The sequence below is a fragment of the Pseudophryne corroboree genome, chromosome 2 (genome assembly GCF_028390025.1).
Source record: "Pseudophryne corroboree isolate aPseCor3 chromosome 2, aPseCor3.hap2, whole genome shotgun sequence".
Classification (NCBI taxonomy): domain Eukaryota; kingdom Metazoa; phylum Chordata; class Amphibia; order Anura; family Myobatrachidae; genus Pseudophryne; species Pseudophryne corroboree.
Genome location: NC_086445.1, coordinates 222785857 through 222810287, shown reverse-complemented (window position 1 = coordinate 222810287; position 24431 = coordinate 222785857). Strand labels below are relative to the sequence as shown.

At 49.2% G+C, this 24431-nt stretch overlaps 2 long non-coding RNA genes across 2 annotated transcripts in view; one reads left to right on the top strand and one right to left on the bottom strand.

Moving 5' to 3' along the window:
* LOC135050674 (uncharacterized) overlaps nt 1-20795 on the bottom strand; it is a 122253-nt gene extending 101458 nt beyond the window's left edge. The window contains exons 1-2 of the long non-coding RNA XR_010241734.1: nt 20708-20795; nt 8159-8329 (exon numbers count right to left, since the gene is read on the bottom strand). This is a non-coding gene — a long non-coding RNA (uncharacterized LOC135050674). The remainder of the gene's footprint in view (nt 1-8158; nt 8330-20707) is intronic.
* Nucleotides 3826-12290, top strand: LOC135050673 (uncharacterized). The gene is made up of 3 exons (XR_010241733.1): nt 3826-3960; nt 11555-11622; nt 11711-12290. It is a non-coding gene; the product is annotated as an uncharacterized LOC135050673 (long non-coding RNA).
* Nucleotides 20796-24431: the final 3636 nt, after the last annotated feature.

Here is a 24431-nt window from a genome sequence, read left to right as displayed (position 1 = left end):
GATTAGCAGAAATTACTGTTCCAGGTTCTACACGCTGAGCGGAAGATAGTACACCCTTTACCGCCCGCGGGACACCAAAACTATGCTGATAGCACCCCCCACCCCTACCGCTGGAGGATGGGTAGGGGGCCCAGTGCATTGTTGTGCCCAGGGGCCTACACTGCTGTTAAGACAGCCCTGCCTCCATATGTCTGTATTTATTTTATTGGTATCACCCCCATATCTTGATTTTGTTGTACAAAGCCTCCTCACTATATGTTTTGTATTGTGCTACTTCTCAGCTGTGTATATTCTATACTTTGCCTTTCACCCCCTTCATCTATATGTCCTGCATTGTGTGGTCATCCCACTCCCCACCTATATATCCTGCATTGTGTTATCCCCCAACTCCAACTGTATGTCCTACATTGTGGTGTCTCTCTCCTCCATCTATATGTCCTGTACTGTGTTGCTTGTCCCCCCGAATGTATGTCCTGCATTGTGCTGACCGTCCATCACCATATGTATGTCCTGCATTGTGCTGTCTGCCCCATCCCCGTCAGAACGTCCTACATTGTGCTGTCCATCCCTCCCCCATATGTATGTTCTGCATTGTGTTACCCACTGTACCCAACTGTATGTCCTGCATTGTGCTGTCCACCCCCTCCCCATCTACATATTCTGCATTGTGCTGTCAGACCATTACCCAACTGTATGTCCTGCATTGTGCTGTCCACCCCCTCCCCATCTACATATTCTGCATTGTGCTGTCAGACCATTACCCAACTGTATGCCTTGCGCTGTCTCCCCATACTGTACATACTGTATATCCTGCTTTGTGCTGTCTGCTCCTACCCCATTTGTATAACCTGCATTGTACTGCTCCCCCATCTGCCTTCTGTGTCTTGTATTGTCCCTTCCCCCATGCTCTCTATATCTTGTATTGTTCCCGCCACCACCCCACTACATGTCTTATATTGTCCCTTCCCCAATATCTTTGTATTGTCCCCCTCTCTGCCCCCTGTGTCTTGTATGTCCACCCCCTCCCCTGTTCTCTATATATTGTACTTTTCCCACCCGCATGGCCCGAGTCTTTCATTGCATTTGCTCCTCTGCCTTGCAATGTCCTCTGCCCTCTGCCTGTTCTGTCCATGGGGATGTTATCGCTGTCTTCTCCTGTGCTCTTGCACTCCACCTCTGCACTGCTACTCCTCAGATACTGCAGCTGTGTTTTTACTAGAGATGTGCAGCGGGCATTTTTCGGGTTTTGTGTTTTGGTTTCGGTTTTGGATTCGGTTCCGCGGCCGTGTTTTGGATTCGGACGCGTTTTGGCAAAACCTCCCTTTCGAATTTTTGTCGGATTCGGGTGCGTTTTGGATTCGGGTGGGGTTTTTTTTTTTCAAAAAACCCTCAAAAACAGCTTAAATCATAGAATTTGGGGGTAATTTTGATCCTATAGCATTATTAACCTCAATAACCATAATTTCCACTCATTTCCAGTCTACTCTGAACACCTCACAATATTATTTTTAGTCCAAAAATTTGCACCGTGGTCGCTGGATGACTAAGCTAAGCGACCCAAGTGGGCGGCACAAACACCTGGCCCATCTAGGAGTGGCACTGCAGTGTCAGACAGAAGGGCAGATATAAAAAAAAGGCCCCTAACAGCACATGATGCAAAGAAGAAAAAAATGGTGCACCGAGGTTGCTGTAGACCTAAGCTAAGCGACACAACCACCTGGCCCATCTAGTAGTGTCACGCAGTGGCAAAATGTCAAGAGTGGGCCGCAATTGTTCGGTCCACTGACAGCATCTCCAGCACGCTCCAGTCACTTTTGAAAAAATCTGCAATTGGTGGACTTATACGGCAGTACCCCAGGACTAATACAGCAGTACCCCATGACTCATACGGCAGTGTCACACAGGATGGCACTTTTCAAAAACTAGGCCCTATACAGCACCTCATACAAAGATGTCAAAGAGGGGCAATGAGGTAGCTGTATGACTAAGCCAAGCGACACAAACAATTCCAACTGGAATTATACGTCCAAATCACTGGAATTAAATGGCAAGATCACTGTAATTAATAATTATAAATCACTGGAATTAATTGGCAAGATCACTGTAATTAATAATTATAAATCACTGGAATTAATTGGCAAAATCTCGCTATCGCCTGCCTAGTGAAGTGGAACCTAGATGGGATTTGGTACCGGGGACACAATAACTTCATCAATTGTCTAAATCCCACTGCACTAATGGCGGATAACGGGCGCACGTCTAACAGCGCACTGATTATACTGAGCACTGATGATACTACGGAGAACTGACACTGAGCAGCACGATGCAACACAAGACATTGTACTAGTATTAGTGAGCAGCACAACATTCCCCTGGAATTGTCCCCCCCCCCCCCAGATACCACTGTGACTGGAATGATGATGACCTATGCACAGTGACAGGACACTAACACAGCACCCTACAGCAGCAAGATGCAGCACAAGACACTGGACTATTAGTAATGTACTGTAGTATACTGAGCACCACAATGCAGCCCAAGACAATGAGAAGTGATACTGAGCACTGATGAGGATACTAGAACTGATACTGGGCAGCAAGATGCAGCACTGGACTATTGTACTGTAGTATACTGGTCACCACAATGCAGCACAAGACAATAAGCAGCGATACTGAGCACTGATGAGGATACTAGAACTGACACTGGGCAGCAAGATGCAGCACTGGACTATTGTACTGTAGTATATTGGTCACCACAATGCAGCACAAGACAATGAGCAGTGATACTGAGCACTGATGAGGATACTAGAACTGACACTGGGCAGCAAGATGCAGCACTGGACTATTGATACTAGAACTGACACTGAGCAGGAGAGACACACTACTAGTAGTATTACTGAGCAGCAATAAGTAAGCACTGATACTGAGCACTGATATTGAGCTTTCCACTGAGAGAACATAGCCACGTCCTCTCCGCTCTCTCTACAATGCACGAGTGAAAATGGCAGCGACGTGGGGCTCTGTCTTTATATGGAATCTGAATCTCGCGAGAATCCGACAGCGGGATGAAGAAGTTTTGCCTCGTTCAGGTTTTCCGAGTCAGGCGGGAAGAACCGTGTAAACCACATGGAGTTTCGGGGGGGGGGTTTGGTTCTCGGAGAACCGAACCCGCTCATCTCTAGTCTTTACACTGACAGCAGCCCTGGCCCCCATGACATAATCCCTGATGTCCACACGTCTGTCTGGACATTCTATGTCCCTGCTGCTTCTGGCTACTGGCACCCGGGTGTGCCCACTTGTCAGAGCAGAAGACTGCTTCTGTTTTGTGCAAAACCCCGACTAGGTGCCGGAAGTGTGACCTGGACCGGCCGTTAGTTTAAGCCGGTGGTGAGGGAACTATGGGACCAGCTAGACCGGCAGTGTGATCAGGAGGTGGAGCTAAAGATGCCAGATCGGAGCTGAGCAACACTAACAGGAATCCGAGACACCAGACAGTCTGATGTGGGGTGACAGACCAGCCGAAAGGAGCCTCGCGAAAAGGAAATGGGATCCGTTCCGTATTTTGCAACGACCGGGAAAATGCCTGCAGCAGACTTTAGAAAAAAACCCAGGGAGACAGAAGGAACTATTTTAGGTTCTATAGCTTGGTTTTGTAGAAAACCAGTAAGGGTCCCTGGGGGTGGATGGGAGAAGAGGGCGGGCCCAATCCACAAAGGTCAGTCCAGGTCTTGTGGGTTCTGCAGCCAGAATGGCTGAGTAATTGTGCACCTGTGGAATACCTAGAAAGGGCTGAAGGTTTCACAGGTGCAGGACCTCTGATGCTGACTAGCAGCCAGAAGCTAGGGCCTGTAAGGGGGGGCTAGTGTTAGGGGTCTGGAAGACTGTGTATGCTTGAAGGGACTTTGGTACCAGTGGTTCCTGTCAGGACGCATTTTCCACTGAAGCAGGACACTGCACACATTGGTGACTATAACCCAGGACACTGTGTTATGAATGCTTATTTGTAGTGCTGTTTGCAAAAAGCTTTATACTGCTGATTTAATTGTTGTATAGACTGTATGCTGTGTCTATAATCACCTGGCGGCTGTGTGATGTTAAACAGCCAGGGAGATTGTTGTTACCCCAAGTTGTGGTGTGAACAACTTGGTTGTTTTGTTTTATGTGGTAAAGAACCTGTGGTCTTGTAAAACTGTTTTGTTTTCACTATGGGGGTAATTCCGAGTTGATCGCAGCATCAAATTTGTTAGCAGTTGGGTAAAACCATGTGCACTGCAGGGGGGCAGATATAACATTTGCAGAGAGAGTTAGATTTGGTTGGGTTATTTTGTTTCTGTGCAGGGTAAATACTGGCTGCTTTATTTTTACACTGCAAATTAGATTGCAGATTGAACACACCCCACCCAAATCTAACTCTCTCTGCACATGTTATATCTGCCTCCCCTGCAGTGCACATGGTTTTGCCCAATTGCTAACAGAATTCCTGCTGTGATCAACTTGGAATTACCCCCATGGTATTGCCCAACTGCTAACAAATTTGATGCTGCAATCAACTCGGAATTACCCCCTATATACCTTGGTGTCAGTATTGTTATTTTATGACAACCCCAACAATACTGTTACAAGTGGTGGCCTGTACGGGGAGCCGTAAAGTGGGGTGCCAGCTGCTTTTTAGCGTGGTACTAACCCCCCCCCCCCCCCCCCCCAGACCTGAGTAAAGCCTAAAAAAAAAAAAGTCCCCCTTCCCCGTTATTTCTTCAAGGGGAAATGTCCCAAAAAGTATAACTTTTCTTACCTTTCTCCTAGCCTAAAGAGACAAGTTGAACTGGCTCATAGGGGTTATTTCTTGAAGCCTGCTGTCTTCCGCTACCCCTCTAACCTCAATATGGAGGAGATGTTGCGTACACTGACCACTGCTGTGGTGGTACAGCAAAAGACCCAAGAGCAGATGGCACAGTTGTTGACAGATCGGGCACCCGAAAATAAGCCGCTCATATTAAATAAAATGACCGCCTCAGATGATCCGGAAGCCTACCTTCTAATAGTCTAAAAAAACGCTCAGCGGTTAAAATGGGAGGTGGATATGTGGGCGGGCCGGTTAGCACCATATCTGACCGGAGTGTCGCAACGGGCATATGCCGACTTGTCTGTGGAACAAACTAAACACTATGGAGTAGTAAAGGCTGCTATCTTAGCCCGGCTGGGCTTGACTGCAGCGAGTAAAGCCCAGCGCTTCAAGGAGTGGGCTTTTCAGTCTGGATCCCCTGTCGGGACACAATTGGCAGAGTTAGCCAAGTATGGCTGCAGTTGGCTACAGCCTGAAGAGAACAGTTCTCACCAGATAGTAGAGACAGTAATTGTGGACAAGTGTATCCGCACCCTTGCTCACAACACCCAAAGATGGGTAATACACACTGCCCCTCAAAATCTGGAAGCATTGGCAATTACCCTGAAGAGATTTGAGACAGCTGGCTGAATGGCTAAAGGCCCCGATTGGAAGTCACGGGCTGGGCGGCCAGTGAAGGCAATACATACAACTCGTTCTCCTGGACTGGGGCCAGGACCACAACCACGGGGTCTTCCCCTACTGTCCCTGCATCTAGAAATAATGGATACTCTCCTGAGGAGAGCCCCTCCCCTTTATGCTATGAATGTGGTGGAACTGGTCAATACTGACGCATGTGTCCCAGAAAAAGAGAGCCCATGGATTGTAGTGTTGCAAAATCCTCAGAAGAAAACATGGTGTTCTGCTCTATGTTGCCTTTACAAGGGCGAGCACCCCTGATATGGGAGCCAGTGCAAATTGGAGGACGGAAATTGATGGCCTTGGTGGACTCCGGCAGTGAATTAACACTGGTCTCAGCAGCCGTCGTGCCAAAGAACGTGGAACAACTGCCGGTATCGGCCAACGTCCTGTGTGTGCATGGGACTACGGAGAGGTATCCCCGTGTCATAATGCCTATCACTGTATAAGGCCAGACGTATTACGTTGCAGTGGCAGTTGGACCTAAACTGCCTTACCCATTAATCCTGGGACGGGATTTTCCAGGCTTCAGTAAGCTTGTTGTTCCGACAGGACAAATCTGATGACCCTCCAAAGCACTCTCGTACTGCATCATCTGAGGTGGTTGCTGTGGGCGAAGGTGGTGATGAGCAGACTTCCCCAAAGGAAGTGCCAGGACAAGGTGGTCGAGGTCAATGGGAAGGTTAATAAACCTTATCCGCCTGACGGGACGCCTTATTTCATTTTGAGAAAAAACGTAAAATATTGGGTAATAGTTACCCACGGGAAAAAACTAGAGCAGCTATTAGTACCCCCGAAAACATGTTCCGCTGGTGCTGACTGCTGCACACACGCATCTCTGGGGTGGACATCTAGGTGAAGAGAAAACAAGAGAGAGAATATTACTCTGTTTCTATTGGCCAGGAATACTGCCATGCGATGTTCCACATGCCTACGGACCAGTCCAAAACCCCACTTCCGTGCTCCCTTGATACCTATACCTATTGTACAGGTACCCTTTGAGGGGATAGCAATGGACTTAGTGGGTCCACTGGAAAAAACGAAAAAAGGAAACCAGCATGTCTTGGTAATGCTCGATTATGCAACGTGGTACCCTGAAGCCATACCTCTTCGTAACACAAAAACTGCAACCATTGCTAAGGAGCTACTGTTATTATTTACCAGGGTTGGCTTCCCTAAAGAGATCCTTACTGACCATGGCACTCCGTTTATGTCCCAAATTCTCAAAGAGTTGTGCCAGAAACTGCAAATCAAAAGGCTGCATACCTCAGTTTACCACCCGCAAATGGATGGTCTGGTGGAACGGTTCAATAGAACCATGAAGACTATGATAAGTCGAGCTGTTAGTGAGAATGGCCGAGAATGGGATGAAGTACTGCCGTTCCTAATGTTTGCCATCCGAGAAGTCCCGCAGGCTTCCACAGGGTTCAGCCCGTTTGAGCTACTCTTCGGGAGACAGCCTAGAGGCGTACTGGATGTGATAAAGGAAAGTTGGGAAAGACAACACGCAGAAGAACCAAGTGTGATACAATTTGTAGCCTGGCTCTACGAGAGACTTCACATGATTGCTCCTATCATCCGGGAAAATCTTGTTGAAGCCCAAACCCGTCAGAAACGATATTATGATGCTACTACGAAAGCGAGGCAGTTCCAATCGGGGGATAAGGTGCTAGTCCTGGTTCCGACTCTGGAGAGTAAATTGTATGCTCCTTGTCATGGACCCTATTTAATCATAGAGGCTGTGGGTCCAGTTAATTACAAGGTCAAACAACCATTGTCGAGTTGGAGTGTCTCGCCATTAAATGGGCAGTTGAGTCTCTTAAGTATTACCTTCTGGGCCAAGAATTCGTCCTGGTAACAGACCATGCTCCACTTTGTTGGATGCACTTGAATAAGGAAGTCAATGCTAAAGTAACACGTTGGTTTTTGGCACTTCAACAGTTCAAGTTCAAAGTAGAACATAGACCTGGAACCTATCACAAAAATAGCTTTCCCTCGTAAGGAAAAGCATAGGGGAGGGGGTATGTGATGAGAGAGTCACCAGACTGTCTGAAGTGGAGTGCTAGACCAGCCGAAAGGAGCCTTGCGAAAAGGAAATGGAATCAGTTCCGTATTTTGCAATGACCTGGAAAATGCCTACATCAGACCTTAGAAAAAACCCCAGGGAGACAGAAGGAACTATTTTAGGTTCTGTAGCTTGGTTTTGTAGAAAACCAGTAAGGGTCCCTGGGGGTGGATGGAAGAAGAGGGCGGGCCCCATCCACAAAGGTCAGTCCAGGTCTTGTGGGTTCTGCAGCCAGGATGGCTGAGTAATTGCGCACCTGTGAAATACCTAAAATAAAAACAAATAAAGAGTAGAGACACCACTAGCACCCACAGCAAAGAATTCCACATGTGAAGGAGCCTTCAAAGTGGGCACACTGTCTGATACTGTTTGTGTGTGTATATATGTGTGTAAAATATATTATATATAATATATAGTAAGGAGAAAAAATGGCAGCGGCACTCCGTTGAAGTAAATAAACAGACGTGTATTTCAAATCACATCAACATCACAATGGTCACATAGAGAACCAACGTTTCGGGGTCCTGAGACCCCTTTGTCAAGGCGTGAACAGTGTGTATAGAGAACCCACTTACCTTTTATAGCACCCAGGTGCATCCCACACGTGAAGGTGAGCAGGGCCGGACGCCGTCAGCCTCGGGAACCGCCGGGGGACTTCCGGCGTCTCCAGGAAGTGACGTGATGTCGGCTGTGTGGCGCGGCTGCCATGGCAACCAGCGTTGCTTCCCGGAACACCTGCACCGGCCCTGTAAGACGAAGTGACAAAGAATAAGACAGTGGTGACTGTTAAAAGGAGCACGCTATACTATAGAGGCACAGTGGGGACCGGACAGTGTGTAAATTGCTGAAGCGCAATGCATAAAAAACTGGAATATATGGAGAATCGCTTGAATGATGTATGTGAGGTGGCATGTTGTGGAGACAACAAAAGTGTACAGAGGGCGCATCCTGGAGAGTCTGACAGGGGAAAGCTGTAATGAGAAATTTGGAAATGAAGAAGTGAGGAGGAAAGGAAAAACGAGACAAATGTTTGTGGGTTGGAGCAGGAATTTTGAGGAGGCTGGAAAGAAGAGGGATGAATTGTGAGGAAGGGGGATGAAAGAAGGAGAACAGAGGAGGAAGGCTGTGTGGTGTGTGTGTTAGGAACTGGAATGTAAAAGATTGAGTCTGTGGGATGTAGAGAGAAGGGGGGAAGGACCTGGGAAAAACCAGGAAGGTGAAAGAGAAAGGATTGTGTGTAATGTGACACTGAGTGTGAAAAACGTGATAAATGTGTGTAAAACTATGAGTGAACCCAGGGCCGTCTTTTCGTATGGGCTCAGTGGGCTCTTGCCCAAGGGCCCCAGGAGTATAAGGGCCCTAGGCTGATAGCTGAGGGTCTCCTCTTTCCAGGGGTACCAAATTTTTGAAAATCAGCCCTGGGGAACCGGAGATATCCGACTTGATAGCAGTGGTCCCCATCCAAACTGTTAACTGCTCTTTCCAGACAGATATCTCGGGTTCTGTCTGACTCTGAATTTTTCTGAGGGTATAATCCAAAATCTGTGACTCTTCCCTTTTGGTGGACACTGGCAGCTTGTCTCTACTATGCCCAGAACCAGAGATATCAGCCTTCCAGCAGCTAGTCCCTGCTCCAGCTCCACACGCCTAATATGCAGTTTTAGATTTTCGTTGGCTGCTGAACTCTGATCCCCAAGTCCCCAGAACCTCCTGAAAGGTGGGACTCTCTAGTATTTTATCCCATTCAAAGCTAAGAAATATATTTTCAGGAACTTGAGATATCTGCAGTCAAGCAAGCTGCCCTCCCACCGGAAAATGATGAATATTAAGCCCACTCCACTAGCCACCCCTCCCCTACATATTAAACACCCCCTACCACCCTGGAAGTCATGTACCAGGGCCCCTTCATTCAGCCCAATGCCCCCTTCTACAGTTAAGCCCCATCTGTGCAGTAAAGGAGTAATTAGCAGAAATTACTGCTCCAGTTCCTACAAGCTGAGTGGAAGATAGAACACCCCCTACCACCCGCGGGGCATCAAAGCTGCCGCTGATAGCACCTCCCCACCCCTACCGCTGGAGGATGGGTAGGGGGCCCAGTGCATTGCTGTGCCCAGGGGCCTACACTGCTGTTAAAACGGCCCTGAGTGAACCCAAATCTAACTCTCTCTGCACATGTTATATCTGCCTCCCCTGCAGTGCACATGGTTTTGCCCAATTGCTAACAAAAATCCTGCTGCGATCAACATGGAATTACCCCCCCGGTATCGGGTGCATTTTACTGCAACTTTTTGAATCCTGATACGGTCATTTACTAATCTGACGAGTTTGCAACATTCGTCTTTTCCGATGTTGATGTGATTCGTAATGTCAGGCAGTGTTTTACGGGAGTGATGAGTAAAACACTGCCTGACAAAACACAAGGAATCCCGGCCGGATCTGTGAGATCCGTGCAGGGCTTCATTGTGCACCTTTAAAAAAAAAAAAAAATTAAAGTGTTAAAATTTAAGGGGTCCCCACTCCTCCAGGGTACCCCGGCCAGGGGTGACTAGTTAGTGATTTAATGCCAGGGCCGCTGGGACCTATATAAAAGTGTCCCCCCGGTTGTGGCATTATCTCTCTGACTAGTGGAGCCCGGTGCTGGTTCAAAAAATACGGGGGACCCCTATGCTTTTTGTCCCCCGTATTTTTGGCACCAGGACCAGGCGCAGAGCCCGGTGCTGGTTGTTCAAATATGGGGGAACCCCTGTCAATTTTTTCCCCATATTTTTTCAACCAGGACCAGCTCAAAGAGCCCGAGGCTGGTTTGGCTTAGGAGGGGGGACCCCACGCAATTTTATTTTCAAGTTTTTACAGTAAACAGACCCTTTCCCATAGATAACCATGCACAGATCTCACTGATCCGTGCATGATTATCCAGACTCGCCTGGAAAAAGCAGGTCTATTTTTTTTTGCTGCTTTTAGTAACGAATCGCAAAAAAAATACACCCGCACTTGAGCACTCAGAGACTAACACCCAAATACGAATGAATAGTGAATACCCGTGTTGTATGAAATAACAGCCGCGTTTGACCGATGGTCTATTCATTCGTATTTCTGGACTTTGCCGTTCAAACCATTACGAATGGCCCAAACACTGCCGAGATTTGTGCTCGGGCAAACTCGGATTATTAGTAAATATTGCCCATGGTCTCTAAAATTCTGCATGGTCAACCCCACATAGAGAAGCCCACATGGAGATTTCAATATGTAGATGACATGGTCCATTCTGCAGTGTAAGTGAAATCTGATCTTGATGGTGGTCCCGGTATGAGGGTGAATCACAACACCTTTCATTATATATAAATAATCCCTTTCCATCCCCGAGCAGCGCTAGCAGCATGCGTTCCACCGGCTCCGGCCGCTGGAACTCATGGGACTTCCGGTTTCCGGCCTGTGGAGCACGGTCTGCCCCCGCTGCTGGCGGTGAGGTGACCATGAGTATAGATACACGTATTGAGTGTGGAATGAGATTTTTTCATACCTAATACCTTCTTCTCTCATGTAATCTATCTCTACAAAATCTAGAAGCAGTGCCTGCAGCATGCGTTCCACCGGCCTCGGCCATTGGAACGCATGGGACTTCCGGTTTCCGGTCCTCGGCGCGTGGAGCACTGTTTGTCCCCGCTGCAGGCTGTGTGGTAACTATGAGCGTAGACCCGCTCATTGAAGGTGTTTCGCCTAGTCCCCCGAGTTAGTGGTGATCGGGGTTTCGTGGTTAGTAAAGACTTTGAGGATATTTCTGGTGCTGACCCCATTTACCCGAGGTACTTCCGGGTCATGGGGTATATAAACCTCCTGTATAGATTGGGCTTGTGTATGCAGCCCTGGCACATGCGGTGTTCCATTTGAATTTGTGAGTTACTATCCTGGGCTTGTCACATTGTTGAATACTGATGATTGAGTAGTTCATTGATTTGGATTTATTTTTGTAGTGATGGAATATGTGTGGGAGAACGCTTAGCCCAGATGCTGCTCCATGTGCATCTTTTTGGATCTATAGGTATTTATTTGATACTGACTATGAGTTATGATGTATACACCAATGTTTAGATATATATTGTTAAAACAGAGATGTTTTTTGATTACAGCAGCTGTCTTTTTCTGTACCTGAGACTATGCAGATATTATCCTGCACGTGGTGCTTAACTGTTTAAGCACACAGCACTATTGGAATGTGCTGATTGAGGTGAGGACGTGTGGGCTTTGCATGTATACAAAGAAATAGTGGTATGCACAGGGTGTTATTGTACATCTTCCCGAGCACCCACCCTCTAGCCACCTGCTCTGATATATGGGTTACCTTTGTCTAATCTTGTGTACAAGTAGTATTATTATTTTCGAAACAAGCATTGTCACCATTATTGTTATTTATTGGGACCTGGGAGGCTCAGTCATCTTTTGTTCTATTTTTTTCTAGATATACTTTTTAACTATTCTGAATTGCTATACTAAGGGGTATATGCAATTGCGGTCGAATTCCCGAAATTGTCGAATTTCGGTCATTTTCGACCAAAAAAAAAAATCGCCTATGCAATTCAGTGCTTTCCGACCAAAAAACGGACTTTCAAAATTCGACTTTTTGAAATTCGAATTTTTGCAAATTCGACTTTTCTGCAATGATACAAGTGCTGCAATTCGACCAAAGCATATTCAATTCAAGTTTGGAAATTCGACAGCAGTGCTTTTAGACAGCAAATTCGTCATTTTCAATCCGCCACACTTTGGAGGGTGAAAACAAATAAAAAAAATTTAAACATGGTTTTTTTTGTGTTTTTTTTTTTTTGGGAATAGCAGATCTATTTATATTAGAAGGGATTAGGTACTTTTTTTTTTTTTGGAGGCACAAATATTATTTATATATTTTTAAAAATTTTTTTTTTTTTTTTTTAATGCTGGAACGGTAAAATCATCAAAAAAAAATGGCGTGGGGTCCCCCCTCCAAAGCATAACCAGCCTCGGGCTCTTCGAGCTGGTCCTGGTTCTAAAAATGCGGGGAAAAAATTGACCAGGGATCCCCCGTATTTTTAAAACCAGCACCGGGCTCTGCGCCTGGTGCTGGTGCCAAAAATACGGGGGACAAAAAGAGTAGGGGTCCCCCGTATTTTTAACACCAGCATCGGGCTCCACTAGCTGGACAGATAATGCCACAGCCGGGGGTCACTTTTATGCCGTGCCCTGCGGCCGTGGCATTAAATATCCAACTAGTCACCCCTGGCCGGGGTACCCTGGGGGAGTGGGGACCCCTTCAATCAAGGGGTCCCCCCCCCAGCCACCCAAGGGCCAGGGGTGAAGCCCGAGGCTGTCCCCCCCATCCAATGGGCTGCGGATGGGGGGGCTGATAGCCTTTTGTGATAATAAAAAGATATTGTTTTTTCCAGTAGTACTACAAGTCCCAGCAAGCCTCCCCCGCAAGCTGGTACTTGGAGAACCACAAGTACCAGCATGCGGGAGAAAAACGGTCCCGCTGGTACCTGTAGTACTACTGGGAAAAAAATACCCAAATAAAAACAGGACACACACACCGTCGACAGTAAAACTTTATTTCATACGTCGACACACACATACTTACCTATGTTCATACGCCGACATCGGTCCTCTTCTCCATGTAGAATCCACGGATACCTGAAAAGAAAAGTTCAATATACTCACCTCAGCCATGGTCCAGAGATAAATCCACGTACTTTGCAAAAAAACAAACCGAACACCCGCTCCATGCCGGACTGAAAGGGGTCCCATGCTGACACATGAGACCCCTTTCCACGAATGAGACCTGTCAGTGACAGCTGTCACAGAAAGGTCTCTAAGCCAATCAGGAAGCGCAACTTCGTTGCGCTCACCTGATTGGCTGTGCACTGTCTGAACTCAGACAGCGCATCGCACAGCCCAGTCCATTATATTCAATGGTGGGAACTTAGCGGCTAGCGGTGAGGTCACCCGCCGGTCAGCGGCTGACCGGCGGGTGACCCCACCGCTACCCGCAAAGTTCCCACCATTGAAAGTAATGGAGCGGCTTTGCGATGCGCTGTCACAGTACAGACAGCGCACAGCCAATCAGGTGAGCGCCACGGAAGTAGCGCTTCCTGATTGGCTGAAGGGACTTCAGTGACAGGAGTCACGTGATGTCCCGGCATTCGGGGAAAGGGGTCTGATGTGAAAGCATTGGACCCCTTTCTAGTCCGGTATGGAGCGGGTATTTGCGGTTTTTTTTTTTTAAACAAGTACGTGGATTATCTCTCTAGACGTGGATTTATCTCTGGACGCTGGAAGGTGAGTATAATTTTTTCACAGGTACCCTCGGATCGTCGGAGACCATGGCAGTCGGCGTGTCAACATAGGTAAGTATGTGTGTGTCGGTAGTGTGTAATAAAGTTTTACTATCAAGGTGTCTGTGTCCTGTTTTTATTTGGGTATTTTTTTCCCAGTAGTACTACAGGTACCAGCGGGCCCGTTTTTCTCCCGCATGCTGGTACTTGTGGTTCTCCAAGTACCAGCTTGCGGGGGGAGGCTTGCTGGGACTTGTAGTACTACTGGAAAAAACAATATCTTTTTATTATCACAAAAGGCTATCAGCCCCCCCATCCGCAGCCCATTGGATGGGGGGGGACAGCCTCGGGCTTCACCCCTGGCCCTTGGGTGGCTGGGGGGGGGACCCCTTGATTGAAGGGGTCCCCACTCCCCCAGGGTACCCCGGCCAGGGGTGACTAGTTGGATATTTAATGCCACGGCCGCAGGGCACGGCATAAAAGTGACCCCCGGCTGTGGCATTATCTGTCCAGCTAGTGGAGCCCGATGCTGGTGTTAAAAATACGGGGGACCCCTACTCTTTTTGTCCCCCGTATTTTTGGCACCAGCATCAGGCGCAGAGCCCGGTGCTGGTTTTAAAAATACGGGGGATCCCTGGCCAATTTTTCCCCGGATTTTTAGAACCAGGACCAGCTCGATGAGCCCGAGGCTGGTTATGCTTTGGAGGGGGGACCCCACGCCATTTTTTTTTCGGGTTTTTCCTGTTTTTTACCATTTTTTAAAATCGCGGCAAAATCCGCCAAATCGGCCGATTTTCGCCCGCGATTCTGGCGAATCCGTTTTTCATTGAATATGGTGAATTCCGGCAGGCACCTGCCGGAATTCACCTGGCGAATTGAGTCGGGGAAAAAAACGGCGAAAAATTGCCGCAATTCGCCGTGAATTGCATATACCCCTAAGACTGGATTTGATGATTTATGTATGGCCTTTCTTGAAAAAGATCCTCGCTATGGATCGAAACGTCGAAACCTATGAGGCTACAATAAAATACTGTCTTGAAGAAGTGTTTGGACTTTGTATACAGTGAGAGTGCACCCTCCACCACGTGGAATTCTCGTCTACATATGCGGACATTTCATCTGTTGGAAGCACCCACCATTGGGAACATTGATGAGAGTGCAGAACTTTCTTGTATTTATATATTATAATATTATATTATATATTATATTATATTATATTAGTGATGAGCGGGTTCGGTTCCTCGGGTTCCGAACCCCCCCGAACTTCACCCATTTTACACTGTTCCGAGGCAGACTCGAATCTTCCCGCCTTGCTCGGTTAATACGAGCGCGCCCGAACGTCATCATCCAGCTGTCGGATTCTCGCGAGATTCGTATTCTATATAAGGTGCCGCGCGTCGCCGCCATTTTCACTCGTGCTTTGGAGATGATAGCGAGAGGACGTGGCTGCGTTCTCTCAGTTTCTGTGCTCAGTGTGCTTGCAATTATCTGTGCTCAGTGTGCTGAAAATATCTACGTTCTCTGCCTGAAAAACGATCCATATCTGTGCTGCATTGTAGTATATAGTAGGAGGACAGTGCAGAATTTTGCTGTGACCACCAGTGTGTGTGTATGTATGTATGTGTGTGTGTGTATATATATATATATATATATATATATATATATATAGCAGTACGGTACAGTAGTCCATTGCTCTACCTCTGTGTCGTCAAATATACTATGCATCCATACCTGTGCTGCATTTTAGTTGTGCGCAGTATATAGTAGGAGGACAGTGCAGAATTTTGCTGACCACCAGTATATATATATATATAGCAGTACGGTACAGTAGTCCACTGCTCTACCTCTGTGTCGTCAAGTATGCTACAAAAGTTCAGTAAAATGACCCAAAAATCAAAATGAAAAGCGTCTGATGAAAAGTGTAAACTTGCCAATATGCCATTTACGACACGGAGTGGCAAGGAACGGCTGAGGCCCTGGCCTATGTTCATGGCTAGTGGTTCAGATTCACATGAGGATGGAAGCACTCATCCTCTCGCTAGAAAACTGCAGTGCCACTCCTAGATGGGCCAGGTGTTTGTGTCGGCCACTTGGGTCGCTTAGCTTAACCATCCAGCGACCTCGGTGCAAATTTTTGGACTAAAGATATTGTGAGGTGTGAGGTGTTCAGAATAGACTGGAAATGAGTGGAAATGATGGTTATTGAGGTTAATAATACTATGGGATCAAAATGACCCCCAAATTCTATGATTTAAGCTGTTTTTGAGGGTTTTTTGTAAAAAAAAACAAAAAACACCAGAATCCAACAAAAAAATTTCAGGGAGGTTTTGCCAAAACGCGTCCGAATCCAAAACCACACACACACACACACACACACACACACACACACACACACTACTGTATAGCTATACATATTTATGAAATTTATAGTATTGGAATGCCTCATTGTAGAGATGTGCCCTGTGCACAGGACACATCCCAGCAGCAGCACGCAGGGGATCTGGGTCCCCTGTGGGAAAACATGTCAGACGGCGCTGGGACAGTGTGTCTGTCTCCAGCGCCTGTCAGTGATCGGCAGCAGCTGGTGTCCTGTGCAGGGACCGGTTGTTTCCCTGCACCAGACTTACAGCGGCGACGGAGAGCGCCGCGTTAGCAGCGCTTTAAACTTGGCACCAATTTGGCCGCCAATGAGAAGCGTCTTTTCAAATCCGACACCCACCGCGAGTCAATCACAGCTCGTGGGGCGCCTGCCAATCACGGGTGGTCGCAGCGAGCCAATCGGCGCTCGCCGAGTCATAGGCCCCACCCCGGCGAGTGACAACATACGCCGCCAGGACCAGGACGGGAGGGTGCGCCGAAGAGCGGTGAACAGTTCCTGAGGCCGTGGAAGAGGCCAGAAGACGCTGCGGTCCAGGAAGAAGATGTCCAGCAGCGACTGAGGTGCTCCCTCCGGGTCAGGTAGGTCCTTTTAAGGTGCCCCCTGTTACCCTCCTCTCCTTCCTAGACCATCAGGGATCGGGCACTAGGCCCATGGGGGACAGTCAGGCCACAGGCCTGTGGCGAAAGGTAGGCGGGTCTGTGGGCAAGATCAGGCAATAGGCCTGTGAGGACACTTAGAGGGCATTAGGCCCTAGTTCAAAGTGTGGCCGATTAGGTAATAAGGTGACCCTGGGCATTAGGCCCAGGTCACCCATCTGGCCTCTGTTAAGCGGGCGCTAGGATCGTGGGTGATGTCAGGCCTCTGGCCTGTGCGCAGTTAGGGGGCGCTAGGCCTAGTCAATAAGTGCCCCCCCCAGGTGAAAAAGGGTGGTACTGGGCGCTAGGCCCCGGCCACTCCAACGTGACTAAAGTAGGCAGGCCTGAGCCCCTGGTAAGTTATTGTACGGGAGGTGGGTAGGCTGTGTGGCGCCCACCCCCAGAAAGAAGTTAGGGCAGTGGCGTAACTACTGCCCCCGCAGTCCTCGCGGTGGCTTGGGGGCGCCACTGACTTTGCACAGATTGACTCTCCTGTGTCCCTCCCTGGCTCTCCCCCGGCCTGTCTAATAAAGGAAGTGCCGTTCGTGAGCTCTGATTGGCTCACGAACCGGCACTTCCTTTATTAGACCGGCAGGAGAACCAGGAGGGACACAGGAGAGGCGCGCTATGCGCTCCGTATCCCTCCAACACAAAGGAGCGGGGGGGGGGGGGAGCAGGCACTGTGGGGGAATATCTGGCACTGGGGGCATATACCTGGCACTGTGGGGGAAGATCTGGCACTGGGGGCATATACCTGGCACTGTGGGGGAAGATCTGGCACTGGGGGGAGCAGGCACTGAGGGGGCATATGTGGCACTGTGGGGGAAGATCTGGCACTGGGGGCATATACCTGGCACTGTGGGGGAAGATCTGGCACTGGGGGCATATACCTGGCACTGTGGGGGAAGATCTGGCACTGGGGGGAGCAGGCACTGAGGGGGCATATGTGGCACTGGGGGGGGGTATATGTGGCACTGGGAGCATGTACCTGGCACTGTGGGGGAATATCTGGCACTGGGGGCATATACCTGGCACTGTGGGGGAATATCTGGCACTGGGGGCATATGTGGCACTGGAAGCATGGCCCTAGCAACAAGCACTACCCCCTAGCAACGAGCATGACACCCAGTGCATGAAACCCCTGGCAACGAGCATGACACCCAGTGCATGAAACCCCTGGCAACGAGCATGACACCCTGAGCATGAAACCCCTGGCACCGTGCATGGAACCAAGAGTATGAAACCGCATGCAACGAGCATGACACCCAGTGCATGAAACCCCTGGCAACGAGCATGACACCCTGAGCATGAAAACCCCTGGCACCGTGCATGGAACCAAGAGCATGAAACCTCTGGCAACGAGCAGGTAATTTAAAAGTAATTAGAAGCCTTACTGTAGAACTTAATGTGTAATGGGCATTACGGTGTGTGGCATAATGTATCACGGACATTGCGGTGTGTGTCATAATGTGTCAGGCATTACGGTGTGTTGTATACTATATCACGGGCATTGTGGTATGTGATATAATGTCTCAGGATCATTGTGGTGTGTGTCATACTGTGTCACAGACATTGTATGTGCTATAATGTATCAGGGGCATTGCAGTGTGTAGCATAATATATAACGGGCATTGCGATTCCTGTCATAATGTGTCACAGGCATTACGGTGTGTGGCATAATGTGTCGGGGGCATTACAGTGTGTGCATATTGTGTCATGTGCATTATTGTGTGTGGCATAATGGCTAAGGCCATTGCAGTATGTGGAATAATGTATACTGGGCATTACTATAAGGAGGAAAAATGACAAATAATGTAAGGGGCATGAATCAGGATTATTTTTCTTTCCTGTGGTGGCTAACGTCTGGGCGTGCAGGTTGCAAAACTGGGGTATAAGGTAGTCTTTTCCTGCAAGGCCACGCCCCTTTATGCGAAGCCACGTCCATTTCAACGAAGCCACACCCCTTTTTGGCGACGCGCACCGTAGGCGCGCGCATATTTGTCCCTTTACTAGTGCCAATTATGGGGGGTATGGGGGGGGGCGCCGAAGGATTTTTTTGGCTTGGGGGAGAAAAATTTCTAGTTACACCACTGAGGTAGGGATTTAAAGGGACAGCACCGTTTGATCTTGTACTGTGATATTGTGATGCCTGTTGTTACCCGTGCAGGGCAAAGTGTTTGTTTTAAAGTTTGTGCATAGAGTTTGTGTTGTACCACCCACACCTGAACTAGCTTAAGGGCTCTGTTCATGTAGCTAGTGTAGCGAACGCACACTAGGGTAGAGTTAGGCCCTGCACGGCTATTGTTTGTTTGCCTCCTTACAGGGACCTGTAAGTGAAGAGGAAGACCGCAGTGCAAGATTAGCGATGGTGAGCATCATCTGTGTCCTTCTGTCCCTCTGTCTGTCTGTTCCCTGAGCGCCAGTTCGGTAGACCTTGCACGGCAGTGCGAGATCCAGAGTATACCTCAATGTGAGAGCGCTGTTTGGTGAAAATTGGGTGGCTGAGGCTTTTTGCCGATGATGATTTTCACCTAACCGGTGAAGGTCGCCGCCACTCTTGGAAAAGAGTTTATACTCCTTAATTGGTTCCTGTTTCTTCCTAGCTCGTCCGTCATCTACATCTGGAAGGGGATCGCCGTGTCTGGGTCCAAGTGCAGTTTCCAGGTACGTTGAAGATTCCGTGACTTGAAGGTGAGAGAGTGTGGCACCTGGTAGGTAGTGAGTCTACACCTGCACGGCAGCAGGCACTACACCGCACCACCACCCTCACATCAGCCTGCCCTGCTACCCAGCATTACTGTATTAAAGCAGCGGCTAGCAGGTGACAAGTCTGACTGCTCCCCTCAGACACCCTGTTGCCGCTGCAGCTGCAAGCCGGGCCGTCGATGAGGGAGCACTGATGAAGTCTGCCCAGGGGGCGGAGCTTGTGACGATCCGGACAGCCGGAGCCGGTGTGTGAGCTTTGGGCAATACAAGGGGAGGAGGCGGCTGCGCACACTGCGGTAAGCCCAGGAGGGAGGTGTATGCTGCAGACCCTCCAACATGACCCGCCCCACTAGGTACAAAATGCTCTGTTTCTGGACTTCCCTCTTAATTTATGATTTCCATCACCTGTGTTGAACTAGTTAAATGATAAGAAAGCTGTTTCTTCACAGGTGATGGCAATAATAAATGAAGAGGGAAGTCCAGAAACAGAGCATTTTGTACCTAGTGGGACGTGTCATGTTGGAGGGTATGATGCTGTTGAGTTTTGACCAGGAGAAAAGTATTTCTCCTGTCACCACTGCGGGGGGGGTTGGTGTTCTTTCTTTCTCCCCCAGTCCCTATCTGCCCCTTCTCTCTCTCTCTCCCCCCCCCCCCCCCCCCCCCCAGCCCCCGCTTTCCGTATGCAGCACGTGTGAAACAGTCAGAGCAGTATAATTAACATTGCCAGCAGCAGGTTAGAAGGCTGTAACATCTCCCTACAGTTTCACTTTCAGTTTGAGCTCTCAGCTAACAGAGGTGAGGAGCAGAGTTGGCTTTTATTATATAGGATTATTATTGTTAGTTAATATTATAGCGCAAGCATATTCAGATGCACTTTACAGTTGGAAACTAAACTGTAATAAAATGAGACTGGGTAACATCAGATCAGATAGACAGATAGAAGAGGGCCCTGCTTGCAAGCTTACAATCTATAGAGAAATAGGAATTTGATGAGGCTAAGTAATTGTTGCCTACCCTCCTGCAAGAGACTCCCGATTCATGCTGGAGTCTCCTGCTGCCCCGCAAAGCTTAACCCAAACCCCGGATTCTACACTGCCCCACCTGCAATCCAAGCTGCACATGCGTGACGTGTCAAGACCTGCAGCCATGCAGGAGAGGAGCGACCATCCCCACTAACCTCCGTGCTCTGCTGCTCTACCTAGACAGGAAGTGTGCTTACTTTTACTTCCTACCGAGGCTGCTGAGCTGCACTGCACTTCCAGAGAGTCTGGGGGGAGAAGCAGTGGAAGGACCTGCCCAGCACCACCACTCATTGACCGTCTGGGAGGGACACAAGAGGTAAGAGCTGAATGTGGAGGGAGGCAGAGGCATGGAGAGGTGGGCTGTTAACACTGCTAGGGGGGAGTGGGGGGCAGAGATATGGGGGATGATAACACTGCAAAAGGGTGAAGCAGAGACATGGAGAAGGAGGGAATTATAACATTACTATGGAGGAGGCAGAGACATAGAGAAGGGGGCTGATAAAACTGCTATGGGGAAGGGGTGAGGCAGGGACATGGAGAGGGGGGCTGATAATCACACAGCTGGGGGGAGTGGTGAGGCAGAGACATGGGGAGGAGGCAGAGCCGGATTAAGGCTATGGGGGGCCCGGGGCGCTTCAAACAAGGGGGGCCCCTAACAGAGGCAGGGAGATCAAAAAAAATAATATATATATATATATATATATATATATATATATATATATACACACACACACACACCACAAAGCCAAAAAATTACAATTTAACGCAGCAGCAGGTAAATAAAAAACAACAACAAACAATACACCCAGCTTACTTTTTGATCTGCTGCTGGTGAGACAGGAGAGCAGCTACAGCTCGCTCCCCCATGCAACCCCTCTGGCTCACACATCTTCCATGCAGCCTGCGCGCCCAGCCAGTGACTGAGCCGCAGGCTGCTACTACTTCACCCATTGGACAGCTGAGCCGTCGCTCAGCTGTCCCTTACTTCATGAAGCGCCAGCGCTGTTAGGTTGCCAGGGCAACCGACAGGGAGACGCGCGGGGTCCGGGAGGCCAGTGCTGCAGGTCGGATCGCTAACAGAGATCCGATCTGTGGCTGGCGGCGGGGGGGCCCTTTTAGAAAGGGGGGGCCCGGGGTACATACCCCCTGGGCCCCCCCCTTAATCCGGCTCTGGGAGGAGGGCTGAGAACACTGCTGTGGGAGGGAAGGGGAGGCAGGGACATGGAGAGGGGGGCTGATAATAACAGCTGGGGGGGGGGGGGGGAGTGGTGAGACAGGGACATGGAGAGGGGGGCTGATAATAAAACAGCTGGGGGGGGAGTGGTGAGTCAGAGACATGGAGGGGGCTGATAACATAGCAGGGGCATACCCTCCAACATTGTACACATAAAAATCGGTACAAATTTGAAAAGGGGGCGTTGCCACGGGTAAAGGGACCCTGGCCACATCAATTTTCATATACTTTCAATGGAAGTTTGGAGAGTCAAAAAATTGGTACAGACCATTAAAAAAAAAAAGGTACTATACCTGCCAAAAAGGTATAGTTGGAAGGTATGCTGGGGGGAGGGGGGGAGTGGTGAGGCAGAGACATGGAGAGGGGGGCTGATAACACAGCTGGGGGGAGTGGTGGGGCAGAGACATGGAGAGGGGGGCTGATAACACAGCTGGGGGGAGTGGTGGGGCAGAGACATGGAGAGGGGGGCTGATAACACAGCTGGGGGGAGTGGTGAGGCAGAGACATGGAGAGGGGGGCTGATAACAGCTGGGGGGAGTGGTGGGGCAGAGACATGGAGAGTGGGGCTGATAACACAGCTGGGGGGAGTGAGGGGGCTGATAACACTGCAATAGGCGGAGGGTTGAGGCAGAGACATGAAGAGGGGGGCTGATAAAAACTGCTATGGAAGAGGGATGCAACAGAGACAAAGGGCGGGATGTACTAATGTACATCGCCGCCCTGCGCCACGATGCTGATCGCATATGTACTAACATATGCTATCAGCATTGTGGAGGACAGCTCTTCCGATAAGAGCTTTCCTCCGCGATGCACAGCGGCAGCCTGACTTCCGGGATTCGGCCCCAGAAGTCAGTCTACGCATGCGCCGGGTGACAGGGGCGGCCGCAGGGCATGCTGGGAGGGATCCGATCGGATCCCTCACACAGCGCCGCGGAGAGAAGCCCATAGGCTTCTATGGACGTACGTACCCCGCCGCGGCGCTGTCCTGCCGGCCGGGGGTTAGTACATCAGGAAAATGCGGTAAACAGGGAGTTTACCGCATTTTCCGCTTAGTACATCCCGCCCATAAAGAGGGGGCTGAGAACACTGCTATTGGGGGAAGGAGGAGGCAGAGACATGGAGGGGAATCTGATAACACTGCGAGACATAGGGAAAGACATAGGGAAGATTTATGAAGCCTGGTGAAGTGATAAAGTGCAAGGTGATAACGCAGCTGCCAGTCAGCTCCTAACTGTCATTTCTGCAGCAGAGTACATTGGTTTCCACAGGGAAACATCGGGGTGTAGAGTGGATCTGTTTCCAGAGGCACCAACACGTAAAACTTTAGCGGTCACAGGATGCATAGGGGCCTACTCTATAACCCCGCCTCCAGGCACTGTGAGCTCAGTGTTTGAGTTGGAGCAGGTCACTAAACAGGGGGGCTGTGTTGAGCAGCACTGAAAGCTTTTCCTACTGAAAGAATTTGACTTTGCTAACTGAGCTGACTTTGCTAACTGAGTGGCGCCGCACACTCCCATTGGACTGGTTCCCGGGTACCTGCGGCAAAGGTGTCCCGACTTAGGCACGGTCGCAGACTGCTCTCCTGGATCACGTGGCTGCTACAAGGAGGAGATAAGCAGGTCTCCTAGGTGGGACCTGCCATTAAACCGCAATCCGTCCGCGGTCTGGGGAGACGGACTGCGGTGCTGGCGTGGACACTGTCACTGGGCAGGGACCCCACTAGAACACCAGGGCATCCGGAGCGCAGGTCAGGTGTATTAACACCACTTTAATGAGGCTCCATAGTAACTGGGGTGGAAGACCAGCATAGGGGAGGCGGCGCTTGACCCGTTGCCCCTTCCCCAGCCTAGTGCGCCATCTCCTGCAGATTTCCCGCCCTGGGGCTGCCTCACTCTCTTCCTCACAGAGACTCTGAGCGCCATCTTAACAGCATAGTAGCAGCAGGTCTCTGGGATTGCTGGTAAAGGTCTCTCACGTAAAGCCGCCTGTGTACAACGCAATGTCTTTACATTCACTTGAGTATCCTACATGTCTTAGAGACATCGTTAGTTCAGAAAAGGTGTACAGTGCAGAGTATATTGTACAAGTATTCAGCTATATCCTCGTGCTGTGATATACAGTGTGTGTGTGTATGTATGTATGTATGTATGTATGTATATATGTATATATATATATATATATATATATATGTATATATATATATATATATATATATATATTATACGTGTGTTGCAGTAGGCACTCATGTAATATATGTATGTATGTATGTATATATTATATTATATTTCTGCAGCGGGGTACCCTGGTATTCCACAGGGAATAACATCGGGGTGTAGAGTTGGATCTTGATCTGAGGCACCAACAGGCTTAAAAGCTTTGACTGTTCCCATGATGCATAGTGCCGCCTCTTCTATATCCCCGCCTCCAGGCACTGGAACTCAGCTTAGTTTGTAAGTCTGTGCCTGCAGTGCAGGCAGCTAACAGGGAGGGCTGCGCTAGGCAGCCCTGAAAAACGAGTTTCATGGTAAGAACTTACCTTTGTTAAAACTCTTTCTGCAAGGTACACTGG